Source organism: Cimex lectularius, unplaced genomic scaffold (assembly GCF_000648675.2).
Source record: "Cimex lectularius strain Harlan isolate CLEC.00 unplaced genomic scaffold, Clec_2.1 scaffold253, whole genome shotgun sequence".
NCBI classification, from domain to species: Eukaryota; Metazoa; Arthropoda; class Insecta; order Hemiptera; family Cimicidae; genus Cimex; species Cimex lectularius.
The window spans coordinates 90,365-111,816 of record NW_019392814.1 but is presented as its reverse complement, the minus strand read 5'-3'; the positions used below and the strand labels follow the sequence as shown (position 1 = coordinate 111,816).

At 35.0% G+C, this 21,452-nt stretch overlaps 1 protein-coding gene across 3 annotated transcripts in view; it reads right to left on the bottom strand.

The window, feature by feature from the left end:
* LOC106673046 overlaps nt 1-21,452 on the bottom strand; it is a 275,216-nt gene that overhangs the window by 164,443 nt on the left and 89,321 nt on the right. For 2 of the 3 annotated variants that reach the window (XM_014404963.2, XM_014404966.2), the window contains one exon: nt 9,234-9,273. The exons of the other annotated variant lie outside the window; for it this stretch is intronic. The gene's annotated coding sequence lies outside the window, so the exon portion shown is untranslated. The remainder of the gene's footprint in view (nt 1-9,233; nt 9,274-21,452) is intronic. 3 annotated transcript variants of the gene reach the window in all.

Here is a 21,452-nt window from a genome sequence, read left to right as displayed (position 1 = left end):
GGGAGTGAGGTTCTTGTTCCCGAAGAACTGCAGCCTTCTGAATGATTGTAATTTTTTTAGTTCCTTAGCTTAGTACAATCGACTTGAACTTTCTCCTAAAACATACTAGGTCGTTGCTGTAATTCCTTTCCCCTGATTTTCTAAGTATCCCAGTTTATGCCTCTATTGGGCGGTTGCTTCGCATTCGAAGATGATATGGGCCTGTTCCTTCCTCCGCATTGCACAAACTATTTACAAATGGGGTCATTATTGAATACGCCCGGCTTATGTAGGTGTTTTCGTAGATACCAGTGACCGGTATACAGTGTTATTACTCCTTTGAGCTTAGCCGTCCGTAGTCTTGCTGTGGGTTGTTGTAACATAAGCCGGCTATGTTTATCTACTTCTCCTTTTATCTTTTTTGGATCAATCATCCATCTTGATCGAAGACGTATTTCACCGTGTAACAATCTTCAGTGTGACTGTTTGTTTACAAAGACCGTCCGGAATAATAAAAACTTAACCCACCATAGGCATCTACAAAGTACGAAAACTCCGACAATGGTACCCCACTCCCTTATTCCTTATAAAAGAGACTAGACTTAACATAAATCACACACACCCAACATTAAAAATGGGGAAATGCCGAGACACGTCTGACAGACCAACTCAGTGCGGATAGGCAGACAAAAATGATCGTTAAGGATCAATTCACAGGTTCATCACCCTCGAAATCTCTCGAAACTATCCATATTTTTTTAACGTAAGTAAAAAAAAAATAAAAAAACAATCGATCATATATAATAAACTTTAAATATATGCACAACAAAGAAAGAAAAACAATTATGTAAATTGTTTAGTTTTTTTTTTAACTTCCTTGGTCTCATTGGCTTGAATTCCCCCGGGCATATGTCTAATATTTTTCGACCTAGCATCATGAAATAAAGTTACATTTTTACAGAAAGTTATGGACACATTAAATTCATTATGTTTCGTGGTCTCATTGACCAAATAACTTCTCTCATTTAATTAATCGTCTTATGTAAGGTATTGGTTGAAATGAAAAAGTTAGTGTCAAGAGCGGGTTTCGAACCCCGACCTTCGGCTATTATGAACACAGTGTGGCAAAAAAATGGCAACCCATAATATTTTTAATTATCTCTAAGGCAATCCTCTTTTGATTATCATAGAACAATATATGGTCCGTTTTAAAGGATTAGAGGTAAATAAAACACAGATAAAATCTCCCACTTGTGTTCACAATTGGATTTTGTAAATAAATCTTTGAATAGTCAATGTTCATTGTTGGTTTTTCTGTAAACCTTCTTTCTAGCGTTACGATTTGATTATTAAAGTTGTACCATTTTAATGTTTCGAATTTGTTTGAGTGATGGTTTTAGGTTATCTAATTCGGATAGAATGATAGCGTTGTTGGAAGATGGAAAAAGTTAAGCGTACGTGGCCAAGGTGCTTAATATTCCCAGAACAATTCTCCGAACGGTCTTTAGCGCTACCAAGATACTGGAGGTTACTCAAGAGTGTTTGGATCAGGTCGCCTTCGTGTCACATCTCAGAGGTACGATAGTTTTCAGAAGCTGGAAGAAACCACATGAATTGGTCGAGATCTTGGTTTCGGATAAGTCAAGGCTTTGTTTGAGGTCTTATGATGGCAGAGAGAGGGTTTGGAGACATTTTCACCCCGGACAAATTATGGAGGTAGTAGTGTTATGGTTGGGCAGGCATTTGTATCAAAGATCGCTCAAACTTGATCTTCATCGACGGTTCCATAACGGCTGCGTGATACATTGAAGATGTTTGTTGTTATCGGAAGATGTTCCTTATATGCTTATATATACTTTATACTAATTTGCGATGGTTTTATTTTTATGCTTGACAATGCAAAGCCCAACACAGCTTGGATCGTTGGTAATTATTTGCAACGGGCTTCAGTTCAATGTTTGGAGTGGTCAGAATGTACTCCCGACTTAAAATACCCTATCGAACACCTATGGGACGAGTTGTCAAAGAGGGTAAAAAGTCCCCCTTTAAGCCAGAGAATTAGCAGGAATTAAAAACGGAGGTGTTGGAGGGGTACGAAAATATTCCACCGCACTACATCCAAACCTCATAAAATCGATTCAGTCAAATGCAAGCGGTGATCATCGCAAGAGAAGGAAATACTCCGCACTGAATCGAATATTTTCTTCATATAACAACATTTTTGGTAAAATTGTTTTACACATTGCCAGTTTAATTTTTCTTTTAAAATATCTAGTAAACAACAAAAAATAAAAATGTAACATCGAAAGCATTTATTAAAAAAATGAGACGAACACGAATCCGAACGAGTCATGGATTAAGCGGTGCCTACCTTCACAACAACACAGAGACAATCCCCGAATTGTTCCACTTGCGATGTACGCGAAGATGTAAATCACTACTTTTCGATTGCGAGGAATCGAGCACTGCACGAAATCAGAGAAACTTTCCTAGAAGAAGTTTTTGACTGAAACGTCATTGACAACCCCTTCAACCTTGAAACCATGATAAAAATTGTAAAATTTTATTTACATACACTACGTAACCTCGTAAAACGTATTGATTTACAAATTGATGTTTAAATTCATAAAGAAATGTAATTTAAATATATGAAGTAGGCAGTGACTATAGCTTAGTTAGCGGTGCGCTACATCTTGTACAATGTGAAGATATTAAAGAAATAAAGCAAAAAAATGAGAGTGGCCACTTTTTTGCCTCTCAGTGCATTTAGATAGAACTGTCGATAGCTGTGAATATTGGTTCAACGGAACGTATAGTAAATGGGTTAGGAAAATCAAACGGTTCGCTAGGGATGGTGTAATGGATTCGAAGCGCTGCATAATGCAGAGAGCAAACATGCTCACCCTTCCTGGATGTAAACCTTATACGAATCAAAAACACGTACTAAATCTTCGCGGTTGAGCTAAATTTTTAAGAACTTTCCTGTCGTCTCATGCAATGAACAATTTTGATCACTAATAGAAAATAAATTGTTCTCAGAAGACAGTCTATCCCTGCTGAGCTGCTAGTAGAGACTTCGTAGGCAATTTTTTTCTACATGAATTAATATAAAATAAATAGGGTGAAGAATTGCGAAAACCTGTAGTCGTTTCAGAACATCCTGGCCTGCATAGGCTGTAGTGGTATGTAAGACGGGTTTCAGCATTCGGCCATTTTCAATGTTGACCCTAAGTGATTTGAATAAATTCATTTTCTTTTCTAAAATCTGATAATCTGTGATGGATTGGGTCTAGGTTTTTTAATGTTCCGGTTGGGTTTTAAATCGTCGGTCTCTTTCTTTTTTAATTTTTATAAATACCACTTTCACTTTTCGGAGAATAACCACTGCTTCCATCTACTAGAATAGTATCCCTCTCCCACCAGCTAATGTAGTCCGCTACCTGGATTTACATGGAACCCTCACACGCGACACAAAAGTCAAAAGCTAAACCAACGATTCAGACTTTTAAAAGATAGCTGTATAAACGATCAAAACTGACTTTGAAAAATGAACGACTTGTTTATATAACTATTTTGAGACCCATTTGGACATACGGCATCGAACTTTGGGGTTCAACAAAATGTTCCAACCAACAACGTACAAAAAAACCACAATCAAAATACCTCGTCAATGCTCCTTTCTATACATCTAATCTTACCATTCACAATGACCATAATATCCAATATGTCCTCGAAGTAGTGAAAACCCGCTACAAGAAGTTTCACAAACAATTATCCAGTCACACAAACCTTCATGTCAGAAACCATTTATCCCGCACCCTTCAAAAACAATTCTCCCTGATGTCTGAAGCGCCAATGGCCTCGCGACCTCTTAGGTGACAGTGAATAACAGTGAAAGTTTGTAATACTAATATATAGGAGAGACTACTAATGTGTATTTCCTCCTTTTGTCTGTTTTGTGGATATTTTTGCGTTCATTTGTTGTGTTTTACGCTGTAAAATGCGATCAACGTTACCTAAGCAACAATTGATGCAGGTGTATATAAATACAGAGGATACAAAAACGATTTTTATAATATTTTGAATTGTGTTGTATGTGAGTTATTGTCAATGTGATGAGTATTTTATTGTTGAATGTGTTATGTTTGAATACGTCAAGTTTTCCAGTATGTTCATTTATGTACGTCGTCAAGTTTCATGTTTACCTGAGATATTTTTTGACATAAATAGAACTCCAAACAGCCCCAGAATATCTCATAGAGTCTTGCCTCATGAAGGAATTATGAGTCCTTTGTTATTTGTTATATTAGCATCCGACCTGGGTTTTCGCTTCCGGGGACTCTCAAGTTGTCCACTATTGCGGAATGAAAAACCGAACTACTAGAGCAATGGGAACTCTGAGACAATGGATGACTGACAATGGACTCACGAATTCCGAGTCCAAATTCCCCCTCTGCCCGATTTCAAGGAAAAGACGCAACGAACTTCATGACAGTGAGAATTTAGGAGGTCTATTTTTTTGGTAGTCACTGAGTCAAGTTCCTGAGGCTCCAACTAGACTCAAAACTTATGTGGAAATACTTTTTAAAGGATAGTTACTACTCACAGTAAGTCACTTACTGTGAGTAGGAACTATCCTTTTAAAAAGTATTGAACATCACACTCACTCCATCATTTATCGTTTCTACTTATGTGGAAATATTCATAGGCTCCAAGGAGAAGTGGGAGAAATTAACCAATGTTCAGCAGTACATGACCAAACGCAAATGGGTGGGGGGAGCGATCCCGAGGTGGGCCTTCTTTCCATTAGACTAATGCTAGACTTTGGATCAGTCTTTTATGGTCAAGCCTCTAAAGTCTGTGTTGAAACGTCTTGTTACCTTCCGTAGCAAATGCCTCCGAAGAATTGCAGGTTGTCTACCGAGTACCCCTCTTCCTTTTCTATCTGCTGAACTGAACTAACCTCCGTTGAAGAACAATATCTTGACAAATGTTTATGGCTCCGATAGTTCTCTTATAAAGACCATCTTTCACTATCTATAAAAATATTGTCAGAACTTTACTTTAAAACTTTAAAAAAATATTTCCTTGATAGTTTCGGTATTCCTCTCATCAACTCCGGACATTTACTCAGTTCACAAAAGCCTAATACTCTCCCATTTTCACAATGAAATATTAAGCTATTTGCAACAATATTCAAAGTATATAGCTATGTATTGAAAGATTATTCGGGATTTCCTTCCAACTTAGCACAAACAGAATTCCTTGCCGACATATTTTTTCGGACTTTCTCCTAATATTCACGGATGGCTCGCGAATAAATGATAACACAGGGTGTGCTTTTTGACTCGGTAAACAATAGAAAAGAGCGGTTTTCCTTGCCTATCGCCTATTCGACTAAAGTGGTCACTATCCTGAAAGTGCTAGATACGTATCAGACTTAGTCGTGTAAAATATGTATTCTAACGGACAGTCTAAGCATAATAAAGCAGCTAAAGGACTACCCCAATGCGAATTTATCCTAGTCGAGGTTGTAAGGAAACTTTGATTTGCATGTGATGAATAAAGATATAGCTGTATGTTGCGGTCAGAGATCATGCAGGAGTTCGGCATAACGAGATGGTAGACAAACTGACGAAGTCCCTAGGAGACATACTTGGACATACCTATCCAGCAAGTGACTACAAAAACAATACCAATAAAAAAACTTACAAAAAACTGCCAAACGGCTTATCTTGCATCCTCCGAGGGAAAATCTCTCTATCTCTCATTTTAAGAAGTCGTTCAAAGAAACGGGTGGTTGAAAGGGTAATACCTTCTTCTCCACAATGCCGCGTCTCCGTACTGGACATGGCATATGTGGCGTCTACCTGCACAAATTGGGTATAGCCCTTCCCCAAAACGTGAGTCCTGCGACGAACTTGAATATCTCAACCACATTATGATGTGCTGCAAAAATTTCGAAATGAAGAGAGGAGAATGTTTCAAGCTTTAGCAGGCTACTCGGTCGAGAGCCATTTCAATCTAGGGATTCTATTAGGAAATAAAGAAAGTGCAGCAATCTAAAGAATCCTGTATGATTTTATATGCAAGAGTCAAATTTCATTCTAATGCTTCCTATATTTCTGTTTCCAATTTCGGCTTTTTCTTTTAGGCGCGCCTTTCAGGAGATTCTGGCGGCGGCCGTTGGCCCTGGACTCCTGGAGAGTTTGGTCATTCCCATAAATTGTTTGTAGATTGTTTTCAACGACACTCTCTAAGAGGGTTTGTTATTTATGTAAGGAAAAGAATAGTTGAGCCTTTGGGTGCCTCCTGGCGGCGGCGGCGGCGGATCTCTTATTAAAAAAAATTCCTGTGTTGGGTAGTTTGATTTTCTCTCAATTTTTTTTTTGTATTAGTCTTTTATTTATCGTCCTATATGGCTGTGTATTTATATCCGTATTCGCAAGTTACGACGTATGTACATGCCATTTTTGTCAATGGCAAAACAGTCATGACAGTTTTCCGATTGTATTTGAGGTTTTCAGTGCTGCTTTGAGTTATAGTAGTGCGTTTATACATTTCTTGCCCTGTGTAACTGAATGTAAGTTCATTTAGTGTCCGTTTTCTTGGTATCGGTTTGTTTGTGAATTTATTTTGTTGAATGAGTTTTACGTTGCATCCGTTATTGTGTACTATATTTCTATTTATTGTTTCTGGTCCGTTTTCGTATTTCCCCTCAGTCAAATGTACTGTTTTTATTTGTCTGTGGTGTATTATAATGTTAATTTTGTAACTATTGTGTCGCGTTGTAAGATGTTAACGGTCCCTGTTAGTTTTCTCTATTTGTCGAATTGTTGTTTCTTGTCGATTTTAAAGAATGTGAGATTCAGGAAATTTATTTCTGTTATTGTAAATATACGTTTACACAATTTTTGTGTGTAAGGAATTCAGGTTACTCACTATTTAGTTTATGTTATTGTGGATGAGGGGGTGACCCAAAAGATAACGCATACACACACCGAAAAAGGCGATAGACCGAAACGCGTCTTCAGACCAACTAGACGAAAATAGGAAGACCATAATGAGCGGTAACGACCAAATTACAATAAAATAATTAATTCAGCCTCTTTCAGAGTTTACTGATCGACGTTCTTGTAATAATGAGTGTAAATAATTAAATTTATCTTTCTCATTCTTCTTTGATCCATGTGCAATTAATTTTGTAAACCATTAGTTAAAAAGATCTAGGAACCTGGAAGTGCCAAATAAAACTTCTTCGGCCTTTATTCCACATCATTAGGAATTTACAACCCCCGAACGACCGTTAACTTGTTGCAGGTTCACGCCTCAACACTTCGATTCGGCAATTCGATTCTCCATCTTTCTACAAATGTATTGTTTTTCGAAAATCGGTTATCCTGTTTTAATGGTGATCACACTTCAATTTATGCTTTCGATTCTGCCAAATTCAACCAGTGGGCGTAAAAACGTTTAGTTGGAACAAAAAGTTCATTCCACTCCAGGCTTTTATTGACTTTTTGCCAGCATCTTAAAGCGGTCTCCTGTCAGCATCAAACTACGGATAACATCTCAGCCGAAAGGAAACCCCTTATTTTCCGACCGGTTCAGCCAACCGTTATGTGGAAATAATACACGCTTAAAATCAATTGTTTCCATTTTGGAAAAATGTTAGTAGGAACATTTACAAATATACTCTATTCAGTTTTTCATTTGCAAAGGAAATTAAGGAACAAAGATAGACGAGTTATTTAAAGTCAATAAACTAATTAGGCTATTCACGTAATCGTTGTATTGTGCTATTGAGTTAGTGCTGAAATTAATCTTTTAGGTTACTATGGTATGCAGGCTGTCCAATATAATCGCATATTTGTAGGTCAAATTGCATTGCTTTTGTCAGCGATACTACAACTGTTAACGATAGCTGCTATTTTTTCTATTAGTATACGAAGGGGAAGAATCTTGAAGAAAGGAAACCATGAATATTGAATGCTTCTCAAGTAATGTTGTAAATTGTCAATAGATTTTTGCAAGGAAGGTTTTATATGCTTCATCCTAAACTACTTTAGTATCCAAAAAAGTTCCAGTTTCTATTTATTAAATTATAATTTGGACTATTGATGGAAGAACTTTTTTAGGAACTTCAGTTGTTTAGGGTGAAGCGTGAGAACTTTTCTTCCAACAATTTGGACAAGGTGGAAGAACGTGTGGGCTAAATCCTACAATGACCTTAAGGTCATACCTTACGATTGTCAAACTGAGAGACGATTAAAGAACCTATTTTACCCACGGAGCTAGTGGAATGGCATTTGTGGTGGCACGTCCTCATTGGTTATCGTTTCCTCATGATGAAAATAGTGTGTTTCATTTCACCCAGCCATTGAAGCCCACATTAATTACGACTTCAGACTAAGTAACAACATGTTCCAGTTGGACTAAATTAATTTTTTACTGCCCTTTGCCAGCACTCTGCAATAAACTTCAAAAACCCAATTACAAAAAACAGGTAATTTCACAAAGAACGAAACACGTATGGTTAAAAATGTCACAGCAAGTTTTTCTAATAACATGAAAAGAATGAATACGGATAAGGAGCCAAACAACAGGGTTAATTCATTGGCTCCCTTTATTGATAAAGATGGCATTTTGGGAATAGGAGGAAGATTAAAGGATGCCTTGATTAGTGCAGATTATAAATACCCAGTTCTACTGGATTCTAATCATCACTTTACGCGAATAATTATGGAACAAATTCATCTCAGTACTCTGCATATTGGTCCTCAAGCACTTCCACTACCACATCCAGCTGTCAGATTTGAAACCTGCGACTGCAACGGGAGCGGTATGTTGGATGATTAGTGATCGAGTAGGAACCGACTTGCCGGCGCATGCGCATAGAAAAATATTAAATCTGGAACTGTAAATTTCACTAGCAAATTTCTGTAATGAAAAAACGCGTCTCAATTTTCATGTAAAATAGATAAAATAATTATAAATGATCAAACTCGTTAAAAGTTTTTATTACAATCATTAAACTAAATACAGTATACTAGAAACACGCATACATATTTTGTAGTGGCCCAGACTGATAAACCGGATCAAACGTGCAAGTTCAAACCGACAGTCAGGTTTCTTTCGAACATCTTTCAAGAAAGAAGATTCTTCGTAACTATGTACTTTATTCTACATAGTCAATTTCTTGGTAGTAAATTAAACGTTAAACATCAGTACTGAATTGAAGATTGCTAACTTACCTTCTTCTCTTTAAACCAGTGGTCACTGTTGAGGGAATACCTAAACAAAAAGAATAGAGGTCGTCGATTAAAACAAAATATATATCAGCATGATTTTTAGCATTAGAGTGATTATTTAAACTTCACGTGCCCTCCAGGCGAAGTACTGAACGTAGTGTTTTGACCGCAATTTTATAGCATTAAGAACCATTTGTAATGTATAATTTATTACAGGATACAAATGAATATTTAAAAAAATAAGCTCATATTTCATACCATTCTCTTAAGGTTTTTTAATAAATTTGAAATTAAAAATGGACAATTTAAAGGTTAGAAAGGTAAATTTAAAATTAAAAAGAGTTAATTTGATGTGAAAATGGGTTAATTTTGCAGAAGAAAGCTGTGCGACACGAAAAAACCCCCAGAGACATCGGTATATATCTTTACCAATGTAAGGCAATAGCCCCTATAAAATAATGGTACTTCGGTAAGGCGATTCTCATGCCAAGAAGGCTGCAAGAAGTGCTTAGAAACCAACTAGAAGGTGCTTAGACCAACATAGGTTGCAGTGGAGTAAAGGTTTAACGAAACCCTGTAGACTATTCACTTATACATACAGTGATTTTTTTAGTTCAGGCCGCTTACACACAAAGATTCAAGTAAAATGTTACCACAATTTACGGTTTTGCCTGTTAGGTCTCATATTTCAAAATCGGATCACAATTGTAAATCAGAGGCGGCGGAAATATGTTAAAACGTTTTCCAACTCTATAAAACGGGATAACAGCAAATGGCATTTTTATACTATAGAACTGCGTTAAGTTTCTAAAATTTATAGACTTCCTGTAGCTTTTTACGTTCCTATTTTGCAGCTGGTTGGCTCGCATTATATCCTGTCCCATTTGTTTTTGTAAGAATCGTAAAACCTAAATTTTCACATAATAATTTATGTTACAGAAGAGTGGTTGATGTAATAACACGAGCTTATCTTTAATTTTAAATCAAATTCAGTGTCATTTGACGACTTTACAAAAGGGTCAAACGTCAAATGGGAAACAAATATGAAGCGTTGGCAGAGTTTCAATGCTTTCCAAGCTTCATTGCCAATGACTGTAAGTTAAAAGGTCAACATGTATCAACATTCCAGGTCCTCTGCCTTTAATTCTGCTAATCGAAAATAGCTTGTCCCTACAATACTATGCAACCGTTTTCAGCGTCGGTGCGGTGAATAACAGATAGGAATGAGATTTGCCTATGTTAACATGTATTATATTGTTATAAATAAATAGACTAATTACAGCTATTACACAATTGATCAGTTCGTCGTACAGAAGAAGCGAATTTCTCACAAAGCAACAGATAGATAGACACAAATTGACTGTATTACTAAAGTGCTTAAAATAATTTTTAACCTTTAAAAATTACCTTTCAAACTAAAATTTCATCTATCAACTTTCGACTGCAACGGGAGTAAAGTTTAAACGGCGTTGATTGGGGCAAATAATAAGGAAAAAATTCGAGCTCGATCTCAGAATCTCTTGTGAAAAGTTGTATTGTTTTCACCTTTCGGGACATTTTGCTTCAAAATAACATCATATTGAAACAATTTTATTTTTATTTGGTAGAATCATAATAGGCAAACTTGTTTAGTAATATTAAAAAAAATACTACCAAGAATTTTTTGCATAAAGAAGGTCTCAAAATTGCAAAATTTGTTACAATTTTTGGTTGTTGCTCAAAAATTAATGAATAACTAAATATAGTAATGAATATTTAGAAACCCGTTGCTTCGATCAATAAGATATTGAGAAAATGGTACCGAAAAATGGCAACCTTTTGACCCTACTTATAGTAGCCTGCTTCAAAAGTAAGTACAGCTGTACTGAAAAGGAAATCCGTAAAAATAAATAAATAAATAACATCCATCCTGTAGAAATAGTGTGAAGCAAAAACGTAGGCAAAAACCAACTGTTTGTCTGAAAAACAGTCTCTCAAAAAAATAAAATATAAATGTAAATGTAATATAAATATAAATAAATATGTTAGATCACATCCTAAAGAAAGACGCCCTAAATCCTCAAATATATTGACCCCCTGACATCACTGAAATGGGTTACAGTACTTTTAGACTAAAAAAATCTGTATTTCACCTGTTAGTATTACATATCCTAGTGAGAAATACAATTTGCATAATCAATAATGTTTTGCATAAGAAAAACGATTCTAAAGATAAATTAATTGTAAATCTACGTTCAAATGACACATGTAGAAGAAGGGAAAATTGTCCTCTGTCAAATTGTAATAACCTGTGCTGAGCATATTGCGAAGATGCTTCTGCCTCCAGGGCGGGTATGGCAGAATTGATTTGCCAACTTTATAGGAGATTTTCTCCAATTGATAGAGAAAGAGAGTGAGAGGGCTCGGTATAGCCTACTTCTACCATCTTTAGTCTTTAACCGAAAATAATCTCCATCACACCACTTTGGATAACGAAATGAGTTTGAAACATTGATGAAATGAAGTAAAATTGGATCAATTGATGCTTAAGCGGTATGAACAGACTCTAGAACAAGAAATACCTATCTTCGAAAATAGGTCGTTAACCCCTTAAAATGAAATATAGTTTTATATATATATATAANATTGTCTCATTGTTGTTGACCTACAGTGGAGGGCAAGACTATTTTTTCAGTTGGAACGTACACTGAGTATATTTTTTCATTCAGTCTTGTCCTTCACTTTTTTCACATGTCTTCGATCAGCTCAAGGAGTTTGGATGTTGGAGGTAGCTTCGATAGGATTGAAGTTAAAGGAAAATATTGTGATATCGTTCAAGGTGGTCATGATGTTATGGGTGTATAGGTAGGAGAATAGTATAAATGATATAAAGGATGGGACCAAGCTGGCTCATATATCTGACTCGTTGCTGCACCTTAATCTGAAGTAGTGGTCGTTTAGAAGGATTTCAGGATAAGGTAAAAAGGAGTGGTGCCAAACCTCAAAAGCCTGTGCTACATTTAGCAACCCCCCCGCAAAGGCTAAGAACGATTGGTGTTTCTAATGTTTTATTTCGTTTCTAAGGAAATAAAAGGAATAAAAATCAATTCGTGCAAAATTAAAAATATACAGTAATGTCATATTTATTTCGCACCCTTAAAATATGACAGAAAATTAGTAGTAAAAATAGTTGTATCAGACGTTTTAAGTGTTATATTTTAAAAATCTGAAGAATAAAAACCGACCTTGATTCATTGAACCCAACATTTAAATGTTACAGAAGCAAGACATAAAACACCCTTAACAATTGGGTCAAACTTTTGAACTTCAGGAAATTCAGATAGGTTGGCAGGGTAATTCAGTCTTACTTTAATAGATACGTAAATTAGTATTAATTTCTATATAAAATTTTATAAAATTACGCTCCAGAAGAAAACTAGACAGTTCAGAATACCGAACGATAATATCAAAATAAATAAATTAAAATGGGGTATAAATAGCTTGTATGTTTTCATGGTGTAAAACAAAGAAACATTAAGATAGCAATGTGGGTATTAAGAATGTTGCTCGAATAATTAATCACTTGGAAATTTTCCTTTGTGCTTGAGCCCGGACCCGAGTATCTGGGTCCCCTGTTCCGATTATTGGAGAAAACAAGGTCGTTTTATTGTATATAGTTATATACAGTTATAGTTATATATATAGATGAATAGGACAGGCAGTAATATAAATAGTATACATGGTTGTACCAAGAATGCTCCCTTGTGGACGCTGGCCTGTACTGGGCTGATGACTCGTTACCTATTGAAAAAATTGCACGCTAACTATTAATTTATTTGCTATAGACTAATCCTTAGTTTTTATTATAGTAAAAATGAACCACAAGCATGTTAGTAAGAATCAGAAAATAAAAATGTTAAACATTTTTTCAATATTTTTCTTTTTTACCTGATTTTATTTGTCTCAATTAAAATATTACATCGAAGGCGCTATGATAGTGTACATCAAATTTTATTGAGGCCGTTCCCAGATATAAATATTACAATATCTGAATAATAAGAATAGTGGCATCAATACTCATCGCATTTAAGATTAAAATGAGCTAAGAATAATTCATGAGCTTAACAAACCCAACTTCCCACAGTATTATCATCATTATGGAACTTATTTATGCCCTTAGAAGGAACACCTCTTTCAAAGGGGGAATAACTGAAAACTAAAATCAATTTTAACGTTTTTAAAGTATAGAACTATTGCCATTTTAGTCTAAACAGTATCTAAAGGTTTAAGAAAAACACTTCAAGATTTGTTTCCAGAGGGCACATATTTCACTAATAGCTCGTGTGTGTTACTAATTAGCCAAAATTAAAATTTTACGAACATATTTTTGTTATAAAGATTTTTTTTTTCAGTTCAAAAACTTGATTTTCTTAATTCTTAAAGGTTAAGCACAATTTAAAAAATGTTAATATGCCAGCGTGATGTAGAAAGACGTACAAAATGTAAAGTTTAAATATATTCTCTTGAAAAGAAAAATTATTATTTGGTGACAAAAATTTCAAGTACATGCACACCTAAAGTGAAACGAAAAAACAAAAACAAAAGCGAAGCTATGTCCACCCAATATACGTCTTCAGATGATAAGGTATCAATGACCCTACAATTACCAGACTCCAATCTTGCTGGATTGTACACACGGTCGAGGGATGAAAAAAGGAAGAATCCACTGAGTTCACTCGGTGGAAATACCCTCAAGAATGTCCGGGTTCTGGTTCGAACAATTCCTCTTCCCTCCTGAAGTGTAATCAGCTTCCAAACCCTCCTTTTTTTCTCCCATTCCAATGAATTCTTACAGTGATAAACACAAGGGGACCATCTGCCAGATTCAAGGAATATAACTAGGCGTTTTTCGAGAAGCTTCACCAAGCAGTTTTAAAGACTTTGAAATCTTTGTTAGTATTGGTTGGATATGGCAAACTGTTTTCGATTTTTAATTAAACCTAATGTACATTTAATGTTCGCAACCCGCCCTACCAACTGCGGACAAGGTGACGTACATGGAACTCCATATCGACAAACGATTGATGTCGATTCCCTACACACGAGAGCATCAAGAAGATATAACACGATGCAGGGCTCTTTCACGTCTGTTGATAAATGCGCTGACTTATCTCTCAAAAGTTGTAGGGATGACTGTTGATGACATGATCCCCAAATTCAGATTTAATCTCATTTAATACCCTCTATATCTGGTATACAGATGGCTGTAAGACCGAGGATGGGTCAAAAGTTGGAATCGTATAAAATAAGCATTAAAACAGATAATATCACTGTCTTTCAGGCAGAGACTCTGTCTAATGAACGGGAGGGAATCAAAAGGCTGGGTTTTACCAACAAAAGAATAGCCATCTGCTCCTAATGGAGTGCCAGGATTCACTAAAGGCATGTATCATCTGTAATTAAGTCCAGTGCCGTTTGGGATTTCACCAACGTCTTGTCAGATATTGGAGACTACAACAGAATACCGTTGGTTGGTACCAGGGTACACAGGGTAGAGTGGCAACTAGGAGGCCAATAAATTGGAGAAGGCAAGTTCGATCAGAGCACTTGTCAGTTTTGAACCCTTTTGCGGGATACCGAATATCCACAAACGAAGATCCATCAGACATGGATTAATAATAAGTACTCGATTCAACAGGATGCAGGATGGCAAAAATTAACTGCAGTTGAATAAACTTAGGACCTTGTACGACTAGTATTATAGTTGGATAGTAGTTGTGTGTTGTGTCAGTAGACTGGACACTGCAGACTCTGGTGACATGTGTAGACAGGTAGTACGTTTTCACGAGGTAAATATTCCTTTTCTTCATGATGTATACTTCCCGTTACCGCAAGTTCGATCAAAACCACCCAACAACCACAACTCCTCAAATCCAGAAACTATCATCCTGACCCATCTCGCCGACTAAAGAGACGATGGCCACGGGCTATTCCACTCCGTGAAAGTGATAGTGGGAGAAGTCTTAATTAAATATACATTTTAGCTTCATTGGAGAATTGCCAAGGGTAGTTTTTCCAGTCTTGTTTTCAATTGTTTATCGGATTAGATCAGAATATTTTCTGGGTCAGAAATACCAGGAGCGAAGGTGGGAACCCACAGCGAGGGGTCTACGAGCCGAATTACCTCGGTAGTCCTTTTATGCCAAATGTTAAAAGTTCAGAATATGGAATAAAAATCACTTCAGAGAAATAGACCATTTATACCATTAAAATTTGTGACATTTAACAAGTTTACTTAACAACTACATATTAATTTAGTTTTCATTAAAATCATTTTCCCTAACTGCGAACGATTCAGAGATAAATATCATTAATTAATTATACGAGCACGTTGTGACGCTTTCACAACTTGCATCCGTAACTGTTCCAGGTTCTAGGTAATTATTGTGAGATTTCTTTGGGGATACGATCAAATGTGTCAAATAAACATGAAAATGTAGTGCCTAAATTTCTTCTTTGTATCTTTAAAAATTAATTTTCATTTCGATGAACATCTCAGAAAATAGAAAATCTTAGTCTAAACTTCCAGTTTTTTGGTAATCTTTAATAAGGGCAGCGCTGTTTTAATGAACCCAATTTAGATTCAATTATTCTTTTTTCGCTTGTTGATTAATAGCCAGGTCCTTGTAGTCGTTAATTACGTATCCATTTTCCTGATTATTCTCACAGCAACGGAAGGCACTTTTGCTAATAACATTTTTTAATAAGCAAGAATGAACATATCGAATATTTAAAAAGGAACAAACAAATTTTTATTTTCTAGGAAATACGCTTGTATCTCTGGTACATATGGAAAAGTTGAGATCAAAAGAGACACTGGCTTTTCAACTCAACTTTCTTTTCATAATTTATTTTTCCAAAATAAGTAAAATATAAACAAAATAAAAAAAAGAATGATAATGTACATTATAAGCAATACTTTAAGTGGTGTAATTAAATGATTAGAAAGTTAACTTTTGCTGTTACTGATTAGATAGAATAGACTATTACAATGTAATAGATGTGATGTAACAATCGTCTATAGTTATTGGTTTCTTATTTAGCAAAAAAAGAAAAACACAAATCGAAATCAATAGAACATCACGAATTGAAAAAAATTTCTATAAACGAAGATTATGAAGATGAAGAAAGAATACTAAAAAAAAGGTTGTCCCCAAGAACTGTAACCTTTTCGCTTACTTTATTTTTCCTCAATTGTTCAATTGACACGATTATTATTTCATAAGTATTAACTGCTGCAATTTATTACCCAAAAAATCCTGGTATCCTGGGTTATGGCTCTATAGGACATTTACTTCGCATTCGAAGGTATTATGGGTGGCAGTGTTTTCCGTCACATAGCCAAACCTACAAACGAAGTCATCGTGGAATATGCCCATGATTGTCTAAGTGTTTTCTAAGAGGCCTGTGACTAGTATGGAATTTCTTTTAAGCCGACTAGGGTTCTTTAACCATGAGTTTACTTCTAGGGTTCATCTTTTTCTACTTTTGTGATGTGTAGTCCTATTTTCAGATGGAAGAGTCTATGTTTGACCTTGTTATTTTTATTTTATTTTTTTTTACGAGGGTTAGCAACAGCGATTCATTATCGTTTGTGGGAAGTTGGCCTCACATCGTATGCTCCTCTGAGACGACCTTCAGCAACGCCCGCCACCAGCAATTGAGGAGAATATGGTGCAGCGAGCGCCTAGAGGAGGACACCAATTGGAATGCGATGAGTCGTGTTTCTGTCTTTATAGTGATAGCAGAAGACACTGGAACTCACTGACAGTAACGCGACTCATCAGTAAATATAACAATAGCATTCCAATTGCTGTTCTTTTCTAGGTGCTTAATGGATGATTAGCTTTTGTTTGTTTTTGGTTTGTATTTTCTATGTTGCTTTTTAACTAACATGAATATATCGGTTAATTTAATTAAAATTAATCGAAAAGAATAAATTACAAATAGTCCTTTTCATTGAGCTGTTTATTTAAGCAATGTCTTAATATCGTTGTAGTCCTATTATCCCCTTCTAAAGCAATCTATTAAGACATTTGACTTCTGGATATAGATTCCCAGCGTGACAACATTATACCTGGTTTTACGTCTTGGACTAAATAACCCTCGGAGGGAGAAGTGTGTTGAGTAAATTTAAAAATACAAGGTTGATTGCCGTCACGAAGTGCACAATTTCCTTTGTATTTTTACAACAGGCTCTCAGTCAGCCCCTCCGCCCCTTTGATTGAGACAATCTAATTTGTAGAGCCGGAGACACTCAGGCTAAAACAAGTCCATCTGAATAAAGACAACGTAGTTGAAGAGATGTGCCACGGCGTCCGGCGTTTTTATCACACTCCGTTATCCATTCTAATGTTTTTAATGAATTTTTTCATGTTGGATACTCAAGGAAATGAAGTTCAGCTTTGAATTACTCTGCACAAAACGGACATCATAAATACACTCGAAATTCTTAAGCAACCAATTCCTCTAGCTCTTTTTAGCGATGAAATATAAGAAATAAAATCTACATTAAAAAAATCGTAAATATTCAGGCATTTTACCTTACATGGTTATACTTCATATCTCATATGTTCTTTTAGTGCCTTAAAGAAAGGATTAATTTGAAATTGACATAACATAACATAAACCTTGATTTTATTTAAGAATTTGTTTATTGTACAAAATAGAGTTTGGCACATAATTTGAGTAATACATTAATAACGTAGTTAAAATTTATAATTTATCTTTAATTATGTTTTTGTTGAAGCAAATTATTATTTTTGAGTTATTTTATGTTTCAAGAAAGAAGCAAAATTTGTACGCAATAAAATTAAATTTTTACTGCATAAAGAAGACTAGTCTCTGAAAACAAATAAAATAAAAACTAATATCTTTAGTTTAGTTATGATCAGAGCATTTTGTATTTCAATCAACAATGTAAAGGTATACATTTTTCATTGGTTTTCTGATCGGCAAAGGAAATACTTTGAATCAACAGTACAACCAAGTAAACATATCAATGACAAGTAGACATATCATCCTTTTCTTGGGTTAATTTGAAATTAGAAAAGCTAATTTGAAGTTAAAAAAGGTAAATTTGAATTTTAAAAAGGTTAATTTCAAATTAAAGAAGGGTAATTTTCAGTTACAAAGGGTTAATTTGACGGACAAAAACTATAGTGCATCACGGAGGGAGAATTGACAAGTTCGACAGATGATCTAAATTTATGGTAAAATGTTCATAAATTATTTACTTACATTTATTTATTTCCAGCGTGATTTTTGTTAATTATCATCGGTTTTACTCCTGTAATAAGTCGCATAATATACGCTGTAATAAGAGAGAAAGTGGGTTTTAACTGGCCTTATCAATATTTCATTAACTCAAATTAAATAGTCAAACCTAAATTTCCGGTTTGACTGTATTAATTGGGAGACGAGATTTATTTTAATCCAGTTTTTAAAGAGAGAAAACGAGTTGTACCGTTCTGACTGACCTTCCCCACGCCGCCATAAATTATTCTAGCCTTTCAATTATTCCGCTAATTTTGGAACAGTGTCTATCTCTTAGAGGGTGGCCTTTTATAAATGCATTTTCATCCCCATTTAAAAAAATTACCTTTTTTCCTAAAGATATTTGACAATTTCAACATTGTCACGGGCTTGAATACCCTCGACACGATCCCTCCTCAAATACGACGGCCCCCGATGTTGTTTGCGAACGAAGACGGAGTCAGGTGCCCTCTACTTCGTTATCTTGTACACGTCCGTGAGGTAATGAGAATAGGAAGGACATCAAATAACCAAGACAGCAAAAGACCCAATATATCTTGGTTTATTATTATTTTATTTTGGTGAAGGATCTGTTGACTGTTGTTGGAGATTTTCTTAAATTTGAGTTATTAACCCAATCATGGATGTACCATTTATTTCTATTTCTCTTGTTTATTTGGCCATTCTTTTCTTCCACTTCCACTGATAATAAATCGGTGGTGAGGGGTAAAAGGGTGGTCTGGGATTGATTAATTAAAACAACTCATCATAACTTGTTTTAGGTTTATTATTAATAGTCGTTATTTAAATTACATACAATACATTAATTCATAATCAATTTTTTCCCTTTATAAACACAATTACAGGGTCGTATAGATTGTCTGTAGTATCTGTAGAGTGTGAAACTATACTCATTATTTCTCTGTTACATTTGTTTCTTATGCTCCAATCAGAGGCACACATGTCCGAAAGTTAGCTACTTCGCTTCTATTGTATTAACATTGTGGGTGAAAAAAATGTATATAAATATATATATACTCAACATAAAATGAAATCAATTACAAATAATACAATGTCTCATTGTAAATATACAATTATATATAACCAACAGAAATTGCTGTACAAAATAAAAAGAAAAGAAATACTGATAACACAAATCTGGATCTTAACTCATTCGCTTCCTTAAAATAGTTCCATCTAGGGGTTAGCCCAAAACCATTTCATTCGAACTTCAGATAACCTATTTCAAATGGCCACAAAATGAAACAAATCTTCAATTCCATTCATTCCTTACTCTGGAGCCACATTTGTTCGCAGGAGGAAGTGGTTTGCTATGTACAACGTAACCGTAGAAGAAATTGAACCACTGAAACAGGTGTACTTATCAAATACCTTGATGACCTAGCACGCAGTATATTATTCACCCCGAATATTACATCTACATGATGTCGAAAACACATTTTAAGGTACAAAATATTTTTTATACGTATTATTATTATTATTATTACAATGTTTTATTAACATCAGTAGAAATGCAAAAACCAATCGCATTACAAGGTAAGAAAATTTATATTAAATGGTATTTTGATAATGGTGCTGTACAGGCATAAAAGGAGTTACACACGGTTTACGTATCAGCATATTTCTTTCTCTTATAACTTAAAAGTTCAAATGTAAATTTCGGAGATTAATAAACCAATTAATACGTAAATTTACAAATGATAATGCCCTCTTGGTTAATTTTGGAATGTTAGGCTTCGGGCATAGAGGCAACGTAGGCTCTTAACGTGAATTTTCCCGTAGCCCGGAAGACAGGATCTCAAGATAAAAGTAAGTTAGTGCTAATGCGTTTGGTCATAACACGCTTTGGAGGTTTAAGATTACATAACCGAGGTTTACATGTACATTTACATTCAAAGAGAGAAGTGCGCAAAAACTAAAGGGCTCAGATATATATATTAATACTTTAAATTAAAAACCAGTCCGCAGCGTTCCTGCCATAGGTGATCTATACTAGAAGTATAGCACTAAATATACTTAATTTGTTAGTTTTTAATATGCACCCAAGTAAAATGCTATTAGATTTCGTGAAATCGGTTACTCAAGAATATAATAAAAATTTAGTCGAGTTACGTAGCATCGTGAAACGAATCGAATTATAATTGAAAATGAATGGGAGACTTTCTGGAAAAAAATAACTTACAGTATTGTTATCGTATTTAAAATAAAAAGATTAACTTTTTAAAGAAGTTAAGATGGAGGGTTCTCAACCCTTTGAAGTCAATGGTTTCCGAAAATGGGATTTGAATGAAATTTTGGCCTCAGGTTAAAAAGCCTAATTTTGCAAAAAGGTTTTATAATAAAAGTTAACAAAATGGTCATTAAGGTTTTCCGACGGAAAAAAAAAAGTTCCAAAGGTGTATACATTAGTGCGATCACGATAAAAGAAGGGTTAAATCCGAGCTAAGAGGGAGGCGAGACTGAAGAAAAAAATGTTGAGAGACTCCATCGGTGTGAATATTTTTAAGCTTGGACAAACTCTTGATTATTTAGCATTTTTTACCATACTGGGTTTTCCAAAAGTGTAACTGAAATTGGCATCGTCTTTATTATATTAATGACGAATATATTATAATTATATTAAGATCGGAACTCCATTTTCGTCATTATCGACGGATCTCAACATCAGCTATTCAGATTTTGAAGATTATACAGTTGGAACCATTGCCGGTACTCTGCATGTTTGTACTTCTTTTCTTGATCTTTCACGCGTATTTTTATTCAGCAGCTATTTGAGCGTCTCAAACCGTTACTGACTCTCCGCTTTTGAATGAAGACAAAGTAGATATCCTAAAATCCTATCCTCTCATATGAATCTCAGATTGACAACTACAGAATAGACACAAAACATACAATTCATACACATAT